Below are 16,132 nucleotides of genomic sequence, written 5' to 3' on the forward strand. Positions count from 1 at the left end.
ATTAATTATTCTAATGAAAAATTTGCATACTCAATTCATTAATTTTAGCTAGATTTTTTTCAAGTCCAGTGCTATTGTATACAGCACGTGTATCCGTTAATACCGTTTTTCACATTAGTAAGAAGATTCAAATGTTTCCTGGAAACTTCTGTGTGTCTTTATAATTAAATTACACATAGTCAAGAAGACGTTCTTGTTGATTATATTTTTTGCTGTGATATTGCTTTGAGATCTATAAGAGAATAAAAATGACTTTACTATTCTGGATAGATGACTAATGACCACTGCAGATTTGTTGTGCCAGTGGGTCAATCCATGATAAATAGCTATTAGGTTTTTTCTTTAGAGCTTGCTCACTCATAAGTACAGCAGTCTCCTTGGAAGCTATTACTGGAATTTTTAGAGTAGTACCTATTTTGGTGCTAAAAATAGACTGCAATTAACTATGGCAATAATTCAATTTTCAACAGAAAATGTAATATCATTTGCCTAGAAATATGAAGCAACTTCTACGAAGTGGGGAAGGTTCTTTGCCCTGTATCCTAAGCCATGTCCGTAGAGGTGAGAGCAGTGGATTAAATGCCACAGAAATATGACCTGGAATGCGATTGTTTCAAATCTGTATCTGGAGGGGCCCAACGAGTTCTTGAGCAAAACCGTGAGTTTTGCCATTAAAAAATAGAAAACTCCCCTTGACTATCCTTTCAACGTATCCTTACACACATAGATAAATGGCTGAGTTTGATTTCGTTTTCAAATATATGGACCTGCCCATGAAGAATTACCTTTGGTTTTTGCAAAGATGTGCAAAAATGTTTCCATAAAATAGACAGGGATTTGTGCCAGATATTTGAGAGTGACAAGAAGCCATCTAAGAAAATAATTTAAAGGCCCCACATCTTAAAGTCAAATTGTGATGGTAGCTCACAAAATAATATTCTTAAGTTGTGAATAGTCCATCATGTCAAGTACTTCTCACTTCAGCCTTCTGAGAGCTCACAGAGCTCTTCTTGATGATACAACTCCCCATTGAATGAAACAAAAGCAAAGGCCCTTGAATTCCATGACTACCCCTTACTTCAGTCTCCTTTTGAGTGTCGGGTGGTTTCAGGGACGTGCCACTTTAAGAAGGAATATGCAAGCAGGGTTTTTTTATGAGCTCCGCAGAATTCACCCTTATGTAAAGTGAAGAAGTAATCTGTTTCAGGCTTCTGATGCCCCCAAAATGCAGGATCTCCTTAAATTGGGAGGCAGGCTCTAAGGGGAAGGCTGATTTGTAGAGGTTCCCCTAATCACTGGTGGCAACTTTGCTCTTTTCTACAGCAAAGGGAAGGGATGCTCTGGTATTTCCTGCAGTAAACTCCAGTTCCCACTTCTGGGAATCCTAGGGTAAGCCCTACAGTAGAAGAATCCTAGCCTGGTCACTGTTGGACATTTCTTTAGAGACCATGCTTATTGTTGCCAGTGATGCCTGTGGTGAGAACCCTAGAGTGGCAGAGGATGCACCACCATTCTTCTCTGGAGGCAAGAAAAGACTGTGCTTCCTCCCCTTACTGCCTACTGTAGTCTAAACGCACATGTGCACCTTTTTGCTCATTTTTTTGGAATACTCTTTGGGGTATTCAAGGGGAAGCCAATGGCTCCCAGAAGAGGCATATTTACCAGTAAGCCATAATTTTCTTGTAAATAAGGGCCATTCACCTTCTTCCACCAGGAAGCTAAGACCACTATATACTGTGGGAGGAAATATTTCAGATTTTTTCAGGTAAGTCCAGGCAATTTTGAAGAATCACGCATTCAAGCAGATTGAAAAGAAAGAACTAGGGTTTGTTTTAGTTGTTTTCAGTAAAGCAATTGATAATCAAGCTGCTGAAAGATTCCATCATTTACTTTCTCCAAACCAACAAGCAACAATTTAAGAAATCCTTTCAGTACATTTTGTCCACTGGCATTCAGCAGGTCAGAACTTAATTATAATGCTTCCTGTAGTCTATTGTTCCCAGTGGCAGTTCGTGAGGTTCACACACAACAGAGCTGTCTTTTGAAAAAAAGCAAAACTCATAATCTCACATGGCCTAACCACATCTCTTTTCTGGATGGTCACAGTCCAGAAATATGCAGGGAGAAAAGACTCTGGCTGTGGAATGTTAATGTATACTGTATTATTTCCTTTCTTGTCACCTTAGACAATGACTCTCCTTTCACCCCCTACCTTTCCAATAGCCTAACTCGCAGAGATCTCCTGTGGGGAGCCTGGTTTTATCATCAGTGGAAATATTTTTAGAATCATGTCTGTGGGGGATAATGGAAGTGGGAGAGGCAATCAGATTTCCTGGGTACCCTTGAGACATTCTGAAGACACCCAAACCCTTCCTGCATGAAGACACAGACACACTGGCAAGCTGCTGGTGATCCTAGCATTAAGATAGAGCTTGTGGGAGATTAGAACAAAGAAATGCTCCTGTGAAATCTTTATGTGAGAAATGTGAGCAAACTTTATTTTTGCTATTGATTAAATATGTCAAATGTGAATGGAAATAAAACTATTTTCAGTTATTTTGAAAAAGTTTTCATCAATTTAGTTCTACAAGAACACATGCCATTTAAAAAAAACATCAAAAATAACAGTTTTCTATATTATAGAATGTAAGCTTATTGAGGCCAGGCACTAGTTCATTTCGGTCTATGTATCCCCAGTTCTGAGCACACTATGTGTTACTTAATTCTTATTCAGTGATTAATTTTCCCCTCCATTCTCAGCTCTGTAAATACTCATTTGAATCTCCTTGGGTGAAATAGCTAAACATATCAGCCACCTCTGGATCCAGACTGGAAGCTGTCATCCAGTTGACAGCATTAAGGACCCAGATACATGGATCTGGACACCCAGAAACTGGAACTGGAATGAACTTCCAGACAATGTAGCTACCTTTTCAGTTCTTCAAGGAGCTATGGTTTTGTCAGGGTAGGTATTCCTATCATGGATCCCCTTCAACAACTTAGGAAATAGTCTTGATTGGTTGTTGTGGCTAAAATAAAAATTACTCTCCTGCAGCAGACTTGGGGATGAGCCCAACTTAGCTCAGGGAAAGGCAGGCAATGCATTGGAGAGTATGTATTCAGAGCCCTCTCAGTTTGGTAGGGCCTACCTGAGCTTCCACTGGCTTGGCTTTTGTGTCTTGGTTATCACTTCCATTCTACAGTGAGGGGCTAGAGGAGGATTCTAATAGAAGGACCATCTTTCATTCCCCTTAAATTCACAATTCTCCTAATCTAAGAAAAAAGTTATTTTCCATTTTTTTGTTTGTATCTTGGAAAAACCCTTTCTATTTGATAATGAGGAATGAGACTCCCTCAGGGAAATGGCAACATGAGATTAGTTGGAGGTAACACCAAGGTTGTATACTTCATATCTAACATGCTGCTTTATTCATTGGGTATACCAATCCAGAGCTGCTAGCTTGGCAAATTAAAAAACAAAAGCAAAAAAGCAATCCTTGGCCTGATCAGCAGGTAGAGAAGTTAATCTTTTCCCCAGATGTGCTTGATGTGACCAGTACCCTGAGAAGCCATCTGAGGAGAAGGAACCTTCATCAGTGCCACAGTAAGCATCCCTTGTCTTCTTAAAACTTTGTGGGGCACAGCCTTTTTTTTTTCTTAATTTAGCCTTTTCCAAGTAGGAGCAAATTGATTCTTCTTGGTAATTATGCTTATATGACACAGAACAGGAATTAAATAAACGAATTAAAGGGTACAGTTTGGTGCTAACTGCAAATTGCAATTTGAGAAACATCTCTTAAGCAAAGACCAAAGGAAAATGTCTCACATCTTTAAATATTATATTTGTCATCCAAAAATTAGTGCTGTGATTAGATGTTGTCTAAAGCCTCCCTCATTTTTGATTCCCCCCAAGCTACCCCTTTAAAATGGAGATTTCCTATTTTCTTTAAGACTTCAAAAGGTCTGACCCATCCAACAAATTTATATCAGGCCTTGCTGTGCTCCAGGCATGGTGTTAGGTGCTGTGGGTACAAAAACAAAATGAAAAATAGTTCCTACTCTCAGGGAGCTTCTAGTCTATTGGTGGGGGGAGGGTACTACAATATGTGCACAGTTTACATGTGTGTGTATGTGTGTGTCTGTATGTACATACACGAATATAATTTGAGGAGAATGAAGAGAGCACTATGAACTAGCGAGAAATGATGATGTCATGAAAAGATCATTGTCATTAGAATCCACAGCTGAGCTGCCTTGTTTAATGCTGCTTTTTTCCTTCTCATATCCCCCAAAGAGTTGGCAGACTCCTTGCTCCCCACTGCTCCTTCGACATCCTCCCTCTGCCAGCATCACTCAGAAACCTTTCCTGAAATTAACTATCATTTGGACTAATTCCTTGTTGCTGTGATCTACTTGCTTCCAGGTCACTTTCCCTACTTTTTCAAGGATTTCAAGACCTGGGTTATGGTCTTCTCCATTCCAACCCTTACCGTCATACTTGGAAAACACATACACTGCTGTCCTCTCAGACATTCTGGTTTCCAAATTGATCAACTACCATGACCTACATCTTCCCTGTATCTTAGCTACCCACAGTAATGATCATATCCTGCAGCTCCCCATTACCTATAACTGTGCCATATCTGTGACTTAGAACTGATATCATCATCTCCTGGTCTTCCATTGTTTTGTGAGCTTTGCTCCCAAATGGACTCTTCATCTGAATCCTAACATCATGCATTTCATGTGTTTTTCTTTGACCTCACTTTTCTCTCTTACTAGACTCAACCCTATAATTATCCATTCCAGTTATGCACTCATAACCCTTGTCTCCATTGTCCTGTAATGTTAATGGGATATGAAGATCTTCCCTGCCCATTAATATGCCTTATGTGGAGCTCATTAAGGGAAGCTTGCTTAGGGGAGGCTTGCTTGTAGAAAGGCTTTCACACTTTTTGTACTGAGTTGATTAGGCACTGAGTCAAGAGGGTTGTGAAGCCTTTTGGCTCTGAGAAGTGTATATATATACTCTGAGTTGGTATTTTGCTTTGAGGGCTTGCTATTGAGACGGATCTTTTGATTCCTTGGTCAAGACTCTGAGTAGCCATATGTTCAGAGCTCTCCCACTGATCAGATGTAAAGGCTCTCTTGATACAGTGGTGTCTGTAAAGTGTATAGCAATATTGCTTTGGTTCAGGCAGTTAAGAGCCCTGTCTGTTGATCTTTATACTAATTTCTCTGCTTGTATTTTTTCTGACATTCAGGGTGCTGACCCTTCCCCTGAACTAGTGGATATAATTAAAAGTAAGATTTTAGTCCTTTTTTGAGAAATCATTCCTAGAAAAGCAAATCAAAGAACCTGTGCTAGTAGGCTATCCTGGGTATGCTGGGGTGTTTGCTGTTATATGTCCCATTGTCTTTCATGCCTAACCAATCTTAATTTTGGCTTGACCATATACTTTGTTATAAGAGATTTTACTCATTTTTCCTTCTGGTTTTAGGAACTTCCCTATTGATTTATCTCTGTGTAGTCCTTTTATTAAGTTTTTTCTTTGGTGTTTTACCTGCTTTCTTGTATTCATTCTCTAATCTACTTTCTAATTCCCTCCTCTTTGCTTGTAAACAGGCCTGAGGCATTTACCTCCTCTTTGCTTGTAAACAGGCCTGAGGCAAGGCTAAGGTTGGGGGATTTAAGGCTTACCAGCCTGGGTCCAGGCTCTGAGCTATGTCTGCTGGGACTGACCCTACCTGACTATAAGTCAGGCCCAACTCAGTAATCCTTACTGGAATTTCTCCTGATTCTTCCTTCACATTGTTGGGTAGAATCAGCATCATCCATTTCTTGCAGAGTTGGGATTTGAACAAAGTCTCTGCAGCTATGGGGGATTCCAGAGACCCTGGATACAAGCCTCTGTGTTTGCTTGTCTTGCTCCAGCTGAAGTGTGGGGATTGGTAGGAGAGGCTGCTTAGTGAGTATTCTTAAGTATTAAGATTTTCAGGAGTCATTACTTAAAGGATTTTATCTTTTGGGAATTCGGTCTTCTGAGTAATTAGCTATAAATATTCTACATATGGTTCCTCTCTAGTTCTTAGTATTCTCTTCAAATTATTACATATGCAGGCAAAACCCAGAGATATTGCAGGTTTGGTTCCAGTCCACTGTTTATAAAGCAAATGTTACAATAAAGAGAATCACAAGAAGTTTTTGTTTCCGCGTGCATATTACACTATATTAGATGTGCAAAGGTATTGTGTCTAAAAGTGTACATACCTTAATTAAAAATATTTCGTTGCTAAAAGATGCTAGCCATCATCTGAGCCTTCAGCAAGTCATGAGCTTTTTGCTGGATGGAGGGTCTTGCCTTGATGTTAATGGTTGCAGACTGATTAGGGTGGTGGTGGCTGTGGTGATTTCTTAAAATAAGACAACAATGAAGTTTGCCCCAATTGACTCTTCTGTTCACTGGAACACTTAAAAGGCCACTGTAGGGTTATTAATTGGCCTGATTTCAATATCACTGGTGTCATAGACAATAGGGAGGTCCAAGGAGAGGGAAAGAGACTGGGGAATGGCCAGTAGGTGGAGCAGTCAGAACATACACAATATTTATCAATTATGTTTGCCATCGTATATGGGCACAGTTCATGATGCCCTATCAGTAACATCAAAGATCACTGATCACAGATGACATAACATATAATAATAATAAAATGTTTGAAATATTGCAAGAATTATCAAAATGCTACAGTGAGATACAATGTGAGCACATATTGTTGGGAAAATGGCACTGACTGATTTGCTCAAAGCAGGGTTGCCACAAACCTTCAATTTGTAAAAAAAAATGCAATATATGTGAAGCACAAGAAAGCAAAGCACAGTAAAATAAGGTGTGACTGATACTTAATTATAGACATGTTGTAGTACCCTTACCCTACCAATAGAGGGTTCAAGAGGATTGCAGAAAGTGACACCACCGTATTGTATTTGGAGATCTCATCAGTTTCCATGGATTAAATTCTCATCACTATGCTGATGATTTTCAGATCTAATTATCTAGCCTGAACCTCTCTGCTGACCTCCAATCTTGTATCTTCCACTGCCTGCTGGACATATTGAACTGGATATCTTGTAATCATCTTAAACTCAATGTGTCTAAACTTCTGTCATAATACTGAGCTACTGAATACTGCCAGAGGAAGTCACATCATCCTGTTGACTGGGACCACTCCAAATCCACATCTAATTTCAATTAGACCCTCACTGCTACTTGGCAAAAGTATATTGTTAAATGATTAACCCCCTGCACAACTTTCCTTAGCAGCTGTTGCAAATTGTCTTTTTTCTCCTCAAGGGCTTGATGCTGCAAGGATCCTGCTGCTCCCCCCTCCTCACCCCAACCCCAGCCAGTAGTCTCCTAATCCCACTTTACAGAGAAAGATCAAGCCATTCATCATGAGTTCCCTCATTTCCCCTACTCAGGACCTCAAAAACTCTCTATTTTATCTCTTCATTTCTCTGGCTATTCCCCTTAAAATACCCTCAATTCCAGCCCTGCTGGCAACCTCCCACCCCAGGCCTCCTTCAGGTCTTGGCCTGGCCAGAATCACTCTTTTGTTCACTTCCAATGTCTCCCTAATGCTGACTTCTTCCCAGACATGCTCAGATGACTCCATACTTATAAGACAGAGAACCTTAGGTTTTTCATCATCTAGAACACAACCCAAAGCCAGCATTTCTGTTTCTTTGCTTGCTTTTGCTGCTGACTGATATACATAACAGAGGCAAGGACGTGGTCCAAGGGAGTAGAAGACACTCATCTTGGCTTTTTTTGTTTTGTTTAGCTCTTGCTCTTGCTTAGAATCATTTACACATATATCTATACTGGGTACCTTTCCCCTCACTCTCTTCTGAACTCTCTACAGTCTGTCTTCTAATCTCATTAGTCAATGGAAATAATTAATTAATAATAAATTAATAGTTTCTCTCTAAAGTTATGAACTAGAGAAGGAAATAGCAAATCCCTCCAGTATCTTTGCCAGGAAAATCCCCAATGGGGTTATGAATAGTTGGACACAACTGAAATGAAGATATCCAGTTCAACATGTCCAACAGGCAGTTGGAGATACAACAACAAAGTTACTGATGGTCTCTGAACTGCCAAATCCAATGACCTTTTCTCAATTATCTTTCTTGACCTTTCTACAGCCTTTGCAACTATTGAGCTCCTTAATTCTTTCTTTCCTCTAGGTTTTCATGATGCTAATCTCTCCTGGTTCTCCCATCTTTCAGTTTCTTTTGATGGATCATGAACAAGGCCACCTCTGCTAAGGAAGGAGTGCTCCCCTGGGTTCTGTCCTGGGCTTCTTCTACCTGTACACTATTTTACTTGGCCATCTTATCAGTTCCAATGGATTAAATTCTTATCATTATGCTGATCATTCTCAAATCTATTTACATAGCCTTAACTTCTTTGCTGACTTCCAGTCTCACATCTCCAACTTCATATTGGATATCTCAACCTGGATGCCCCATAAACATCTTAAACTCAACATGTCTCAAAACTGAACTCAATATCTTTCTCCTTAAACCCTCCCCTCTTTCCTAACTTTCCTACTAATTCCTAGTCACCCAAGTCACCCAAGCTTACAACCCAGGTGCTGTCCTTGACTCATCAGTCTTTCTTATGCCCATATCCAATCCGTTGCCAAGCCTATTGATTTTAACTTTTCAGATTCTCTCGTGTACTCCTCCTTTCCTCTCTCAAACTACCATGATGTAGCCCTTCATCATGTCATGTCTGGACTACTGCAATAGTTAACTAGTTACTTGCCCTGCCATAAATCTCTACCCACTCCCATCTATACTCCACTCAGCTACCAAAGTGATCTTCCTAAAATTCAGGTCTGACCATGTCTCTTCTCTACTCAATAAACCCCAGTGTCTTTGTCAAGAAAACTCCAAATGGGGTCATGAAGAGTCAGACATGACTGAAAGGACCAAATCCCAAATCACAGCAACTACAGCAACAACCTTATGCCTTTTCTTGAGCTTCTATCTTGTATAATCAACTTCTTCCTGCAACTTTCCTTCTGGGAGTCTCTTAGGCTTCTGAAACTCAACATGTCTGCAATGGAACTCAATATCTTCATTTTAAAAACAGGTACAGACCAATATACCCACATACATATTTATGTATGTGTATACATATATACATATGTGTACTCTTATATTTTCATAGCCCCCCTCCCCTCAAACATACCATATTTGTATTTGTATAATTGTATTTAAGGGAAAAATCAGCATAACTGATCAGTACATCAAAAAAGTCTGAAAACATGTGTAACCCTTGTAGACCTCCCACCTCTGCAAAGAGGTCAGGTGGAAATATCTTCTCATATCTCTGCTTTCTAGCCATGCATATTTGATTTTGGGGTGTGTGGTTGTTCTTTTCATATATATAGGGCGTAGAGATTGGGACCGTGATCTCATTGATGTAATATATAACGTATAACATATATGTCTGTTATATGTAAATATGTGTATAACATGTATAGTATATACATCTATAATATCTAATACACATACACACACATATACACGTTATTCAGAAAAATAAATACAAGATACTGGGGAAAGATCACCAGCAGTTTGGAACAGTCTCATGTAGGCAGTGATGCTTGCGCTAAGTTTTGAAAAAAATTAGAGATTCTAAAAGATGGAAGTGATTGGAAATCTTGCACAAAGCAGACCCTTCATATTGGGGACCTTCATTGACATCCACATAGAGTTGAGAGACCTAGATGAAGACCCCCCCCCCCCGCCTCCTTTTCCCCTGCCCCCAGCATCTTAGCTGTGGACCTATTAAAGAATTTACTGAGAGGTATAGACAAACATTATATTGGATGAGAATTCAACTCAACAGACATATATTAGAATGTTTATTACAAAAAATATAGATAAGTAGAAATCTTGACCTATTAGAGGGACTGCCCATATTGTTAAGACCATGGAATCAGTGGAATAATAATAACAACATATATAACACATATTTATATAGTATATTACTATACTAATAGTATTATAACTATATAACATGATACAAATGTATAATATATATGTTTATATATATATTATATATATATATAAATAAAATAACATATAACATATAAAATATGTTAAATAACATATAACATATAAAATAACAGGCAGATTGCTTCTGACATTTTTCCAAATACTTTCATAAGCAGTGTCTCACGTGATCCTCATAAAAGCCCTATGAGGTATATTTACCAGCAGTGATTATAATCCTCAATTTACAGGTTAAGAAACTGAGGCTCTGAATACGTAAGTGAGTTGCCTGAGGCCACAATCCAGTAAATAAGAGCTAGTACTTGAGGCCAGGCCCCCTGGTTCTGATCCTATTTTTCCAATTCTTGAATAGAAAAATGAGTTTTTGTGGAAATCCATAACTCTCATGGCTAAGCATAGAAAAGATTCCATTAATCCTTTTAAAGGTCTGATTTCCTACTGCACCCTGTAGATGTTACACTCTCAATTTGTTCTGGCTGTATCATTTGTGTACTAAAGCTCTGTTCTTCTTCTGACATTTTAAAATAGGGAGATAGATCTAGTGCAGAGGGGTGTGTGTCTGTGTGTATGTGAGTGGGGGTATGTGTGTGCACACATGTGCAAAGGATGATGACACCTAGAAATCTGCCTTTCAACCTTGTAGGTGAGGGAGCTTCCCTAGAAATGGGTCCATCCTCACTCTAATAACAATTACTGCTCCTTCTACCACCCCCTTTCTACTTTCTACCCACATTCCCACGCCTCTTTCTACTTTCTACTCCTGACAATGTTTCTGGATTTCTTTCTCAGCCAACAAATACTTCCCCACTGGACAGATTAATTATTCCTTTCTCTCCTTGGAAGGCCTATTTTTCAGTGCACATTGAGATATGGGAATGTTACTCTACATTGATCTTGTCCCCAACATTTGTCTGTTGTTAATAAGAATCCTGTATGAGCATATAAATATTAGAATGTAAGCTCCCTGAGGACATGACTGTCTTTTGTCTTGGACTCACAAGGGCCTAGCAGAGTGCCTGATATAAGTGTTTGTGGATTGATTGACTCTGTGAGTGTATATGTGTGCAGAAGTGCTCATTAGAGATTCCCAAGGAAGGACCATAGAGGAGAATGGGGGTAATTATAGGTAACCTCAACATGACTTGGGAATCCTATGAGGGCTGTCTGCGCTCATCTCAGAACTCTGTCTCTTCAATGATGACCTTATATCCCTTAATTGGAACTGGTTGGGTCAGAGCCAAATACTCATGCAATAGTTATTTCCAGATCCATATGTTGAAACTTCTGTGCCCAGGATAAGCTCAGTTGGTGATGGATAAGTAGTGCAGAGACTGCTTGCCCTGGGTGCAGATAAACTCCATGACATCACTGATAGTAGCCAACATTCCAGATCTCCATGAGGAAGAGGAAGTCAGCAGACACTGTTCTATGAAGGCAGCCCCTGGGAGAGGGATACCACAGCAACAGGATCCTGTGAATGAGAGCCACAGTTCATGGGAGGGATCAGAGTTGGGTATATCACCAAATATCCTGAAGGCTGAAAAGGAAGACCACAATAAGGGGAAAACATTGCTCTCCCAGATTCTAGTGCCTGGCATGAGGCCCTGGTCACCCCACCCCACCCCAGTTACAGCCCCGATTATTCCCCTAAAAATAAACAAAACAGCTCACCTAAAACATCTTGGGGTCTGTTCTGGATCCCTCCTGGACCCCACAGATGCAGTGATCCCAGAATGGATTTTGTGCAGATCCAAAATTTTCCATCTGTTGAGCATCAGGCAACAACTTTGAAAGTCCTGTTTAATGATGGCTGTTATCAGGTCTAGTCCTTCCATGACCTTAGCCTTGCTCTTAGCCTCTATCCCTGGACACTTTAAATTGTGTATTTTTCCCTTGTGAAGGGCACCTGCTTCCGCATTGAATAGAACTAAGTGATTTTATCTTTCCTATGGAACAGCCATACCTGCGAAATTGAAATAGTCATTAGCTTCATCTCACCTAAGGCAATGATGGGAATGTGCCCAGTTTCCTTGGCAAGAACTTAAGAGGCAGCTGATCTGAGGAATGGATTTCCTAATAAAGGCAGGACTTTGAAACCAACACCTTCACAGTTGGGTTAAATGTTAAAATGTTGATCTGGAAAGAGCCCTATTTACATACTCCAGAAGCTCTCCTCTGTAAAGAGTTTGTGTCTGCTAAACTTAAAGTCACCAAATCATAGAATGTTAGAGCCAGGAAAAGCCTTAGTGATCCAATCCAACTCCCTCATTTTAGGGCTAGAGAAACCGAATATTAGTGGGAAGGAATTCAGTGGGCTTATCCAGGTTTATGTAGCTGGACTAATGGACACAGAATATTAGAACTAATTAGTTCCTTAGAGACCATCTAGTGTAGCCCCCTTACTTTACAGGAAAGGAATCTGAGGCTCAGAGACCAGAAGTGGCTTGCTCAATGTCATGAATGTGACAAAATTAGTTTCTGAACCCAGATCTCCAAGTTTAGTATTCTTTTAGCTGCAATCTGTATTAGCGGAGAGAGAACCTGAACCAAGTTATACTATCTATGGAAGTGTTGAAGCAAAGTCATAAAGCATCAACCATGTCTCTCTCCAAATCCCATCTAATCTATTATTTTCCCAGTATTCCACTGTGCTTCCAAGTTAATGAAAGATGAGACAGCCAGATGGTACAGCAGAGAGAACATGTGACTTGGAATCAAGAAGGCCTGCGTTTGAATTGTCTCAAACACTTACTAGCTGTGTGACTCTGGGTAAGTCACTTGACCCTCAGTCTGCTTCAGTTTCCTCATCTGTAAAATGAGAAGATGATAGCAGCTCCCTCCCAGGATTATTGTGATGGTCAGAAAGGTTTTTAAAGTACACTGCAAACCTTAACTTTATAAATACTATGGTTCTTATTTTTATTATATTAAAAGCAGGAACTCAAAGTAAATGAAATAGCTGTATGGTGTGAAGAGAGTTTGATTGTTGTGGTTGGATTTAGCCCATCAGTTTAATAGTAAAAAGAGCCCTGGCCCTGAATTTTAATCTTGTTTCCTGGCTTTGTGACCTTGGGCAGGTCACTTGTCACCTCTGATCACCATTTTCCACACAGGTAAAATGGAGCTGAAGGCAGTGAGGTGGCACAGTGAATAGAGCATTGGTCCTAGAGTCAGGAGGACCTGAGTTCAAATCCAGTCTCAGACAATTACTACCTGGGTGATCCTGGGCAAGTCACTTAACACTGTTTGCCTCAGTTTCCTCATCTATAAAATAATCTGGAGAAAGAAATGGCAAACCATTCCAGTATCTTTGCCAAGAAAACCCCAAATGGGGGCATGAAAAAGTCAGAGAAGACCAAAAAATTGACTGAACAACAACAAATGGGACTGATGATGCTTGTTCTCCCTGTGCCACAGGGAAGCACTTAGTGGGCTGTGAATTGTTTTTATTGATTAGTTCACTCTGCACTAGGTCATTGGTTCTCTAGATGTGTCTGATAACGTGGAAAGAGTTCAGGACCTGGAATCAGAGCCTGAGTTAGAGTCTTGGCTCTGCCGCTTACCAGCAGGGTGATGTTGAGAAAGTAGATTTACCTTTTAGAGTTAAGAGTTTCTTCATCTGTAAAATGGTTGATGAGCTTAATGAGCTTTAGATTTCCTTCAAGCTCTGAATCTATCATTCTGTGTTTGGGAGGGGGGAGAAGATAAAATTTTGATTTGTGATTCATTCACTAAAAGTAACATTTGGGCTTGGTTGGTCCTTGTATATAGCTGATTTTTATATATTTGCTTATGTATTCTCTCCCCCATTAGATTGTAAGCTCCTTGAGGGCAGGGACTGGGTTTTTCTTGCCTCTTTTTGTATCCCCATCACTTAGTGCAGTGCCTAGAACATGGTAGGAGCTTAAATACTTATTGCCTCTCTGACTGAACCTCTAGTTCCCCTCTCATTGACTGAGTTACACTGACATAAACACTCTAAGGTCAATAGGTACCAGGTACCTTTCCTCATTTGCAGAGATTGGATCCAATGACTTCTCAGAATGCTGAGGTATAACCTACATTTTTCCTTCCTCATCCAACAGGCAGATCCAGCAAGGCAGTGTGCTGGGGTTAGAAAGACATAATATGAAACAGTACCTAATCTCAAGGAGTTTATGTTCTCCTGGAATGCCTTTTCTTTCCTCCTTCCTTCCTTGTCCCCTGCCCCACCCTCCCCCAGCACCAACTAAGGAATGATACCCATAGACTGTGTTTTTACAATAATTACAAGCAAAAATGCAAGGATAGATGGCATTGTCAACTTAGTCTCATCCCCAATGCCAATCAGGAGACAAGGTCATTTCAGTGCAATAGTGCATTCTGGGATTTGAAAACAATGAAAAATGTAAAGTTCTATACATATATAATTGGGCAGCTGTCATATAGTGGAGAGAACGTTGTATTTGGATTTCAGGTTAAAACCCCTAGTTTGAGTTTCTTATTATCCAATTACTAGTTCTGTGACCTTGGACAAATCACTTAATGTCTCCAAGACAGTTTCCTTATTTGTGAAATGGAAAAAAAATGATACCTGTAATATCTTGATTTTTAAAAAGGAAAAAAGTAGCTAAATGGAAAGATGGCTGTCCTTGGAGAGGCAAATAAAGAAGTTGTGGGAGTTGGTTTTATCATGGTGTCCAAAGACAAAATAAAACATCATTTCCTGGAATGCTTGGTCATCTCATATTGCAGTGATGATGATAAATGTGTAAAAGGACCACCATTAAGGTTACTGTAATGCATATGCTAATATCTAATATCTATTATTGAGGATGAGATAATTAGAAGTTCTACAAAAACTTGATCAGATCCTCTAAATTATACCATAAATATACATTAATAATCAGTAACTTCACTGCAAAGGTAGGCATTGAGGAAGGTAGTGAAAAATACTTTAGCGAATATGGTTAGGGAGTAAAAACAAGGCAAGACAGTGATTGTAGGTAATCCCAACCCTTGTATATCTACATTATGAATGTATTCTTCAAAACCAAAGGTCAAGCAGAATCGGACAGAGCAAGCACCAAATAATGTCAGAAAGAAAATAAATTGGTTATGTCTAAACAAATGAGAAAGGACTTCTAACCCATGTGAGAGTGAATTCTGAATCAGTTATATACTTATGTTCAATCATACCACTGAGGATCAAACTAGGTAACATGTAAATGACTCTGTAAGCCTTAAAACATTATATAAATGCTAGCTATTATTTTTGTTTTTAACAAAGATAATCAGTTAGAAGTAATATGGTAGGTATTATACAACTAAAATAACTCTAACCCGATCTAGTTTAACTGCTGATGCAAAAAATTTGGAAATGGATACAAGAATAGACACTGACAGACTATGTTAATTTCTTAAGGAAGATAAACTGAAGTAAAATCATCTAAAGGATGAGGGGACCAAAACATGTAGAAATCATCTCAGCTAACAAAGATTTCCTCTCTTTTTCAGGTGGAGCACTATGACAGTCAAGGGTAGCAAGAATTTTAAATATAAACTTGTTTATAGAATCTTTCATAGGAAGCCACTAAAGATCAATGAGCACTATTCATAAAGTTGTAAGAAGCAGTAGAAAGACAAATTAACAAAAAAACATATAAAAGGATCCAGCTAAGCCAGATTATTTCATGGGTGTTTAAGTATGAAACTGGAAAAAAGACAACAAACAGAGGAAAAATAGAAAAGGCATAAAGATTTCTATAACAAATACTTTTCTATTAATGACAATAGGTCTACTACATTTGGACTCTCAAATCACTGTCTCTAATATGGATGTTGAAATGACAATAAAAATCAAGTGTGATAGTACATGCCTGTAATCCATTACTGAGGAGGATGAGACTGGTGGATCACTTGAGTTTGGGTGTTCTGACCTGAATTGCGCTAATCTCAGGTGTGATCAGGTCTCTAGAATTGAATGGAAAAGTGGATTGGATTGCTTTGGGAAATGGTGACATGCTTTTAATGACTCCAAGGTTCTCCTTGAAACAAAGATCC

Source organism: Trichosurus vulpecula, chromosome 5 (assembly GCF_011100635.1).
Source record: "Trichosurus vulpecula isolate mTriVul1 chromosome 5, mTriVul1.pri, whole genome shotgun sequence".
NCBI lineage: Eukaryota > Metazoa > Chordata > Mammalia > Diprotodontia > Phalangeridae > Trichosurus > Trichosurus vulpecula.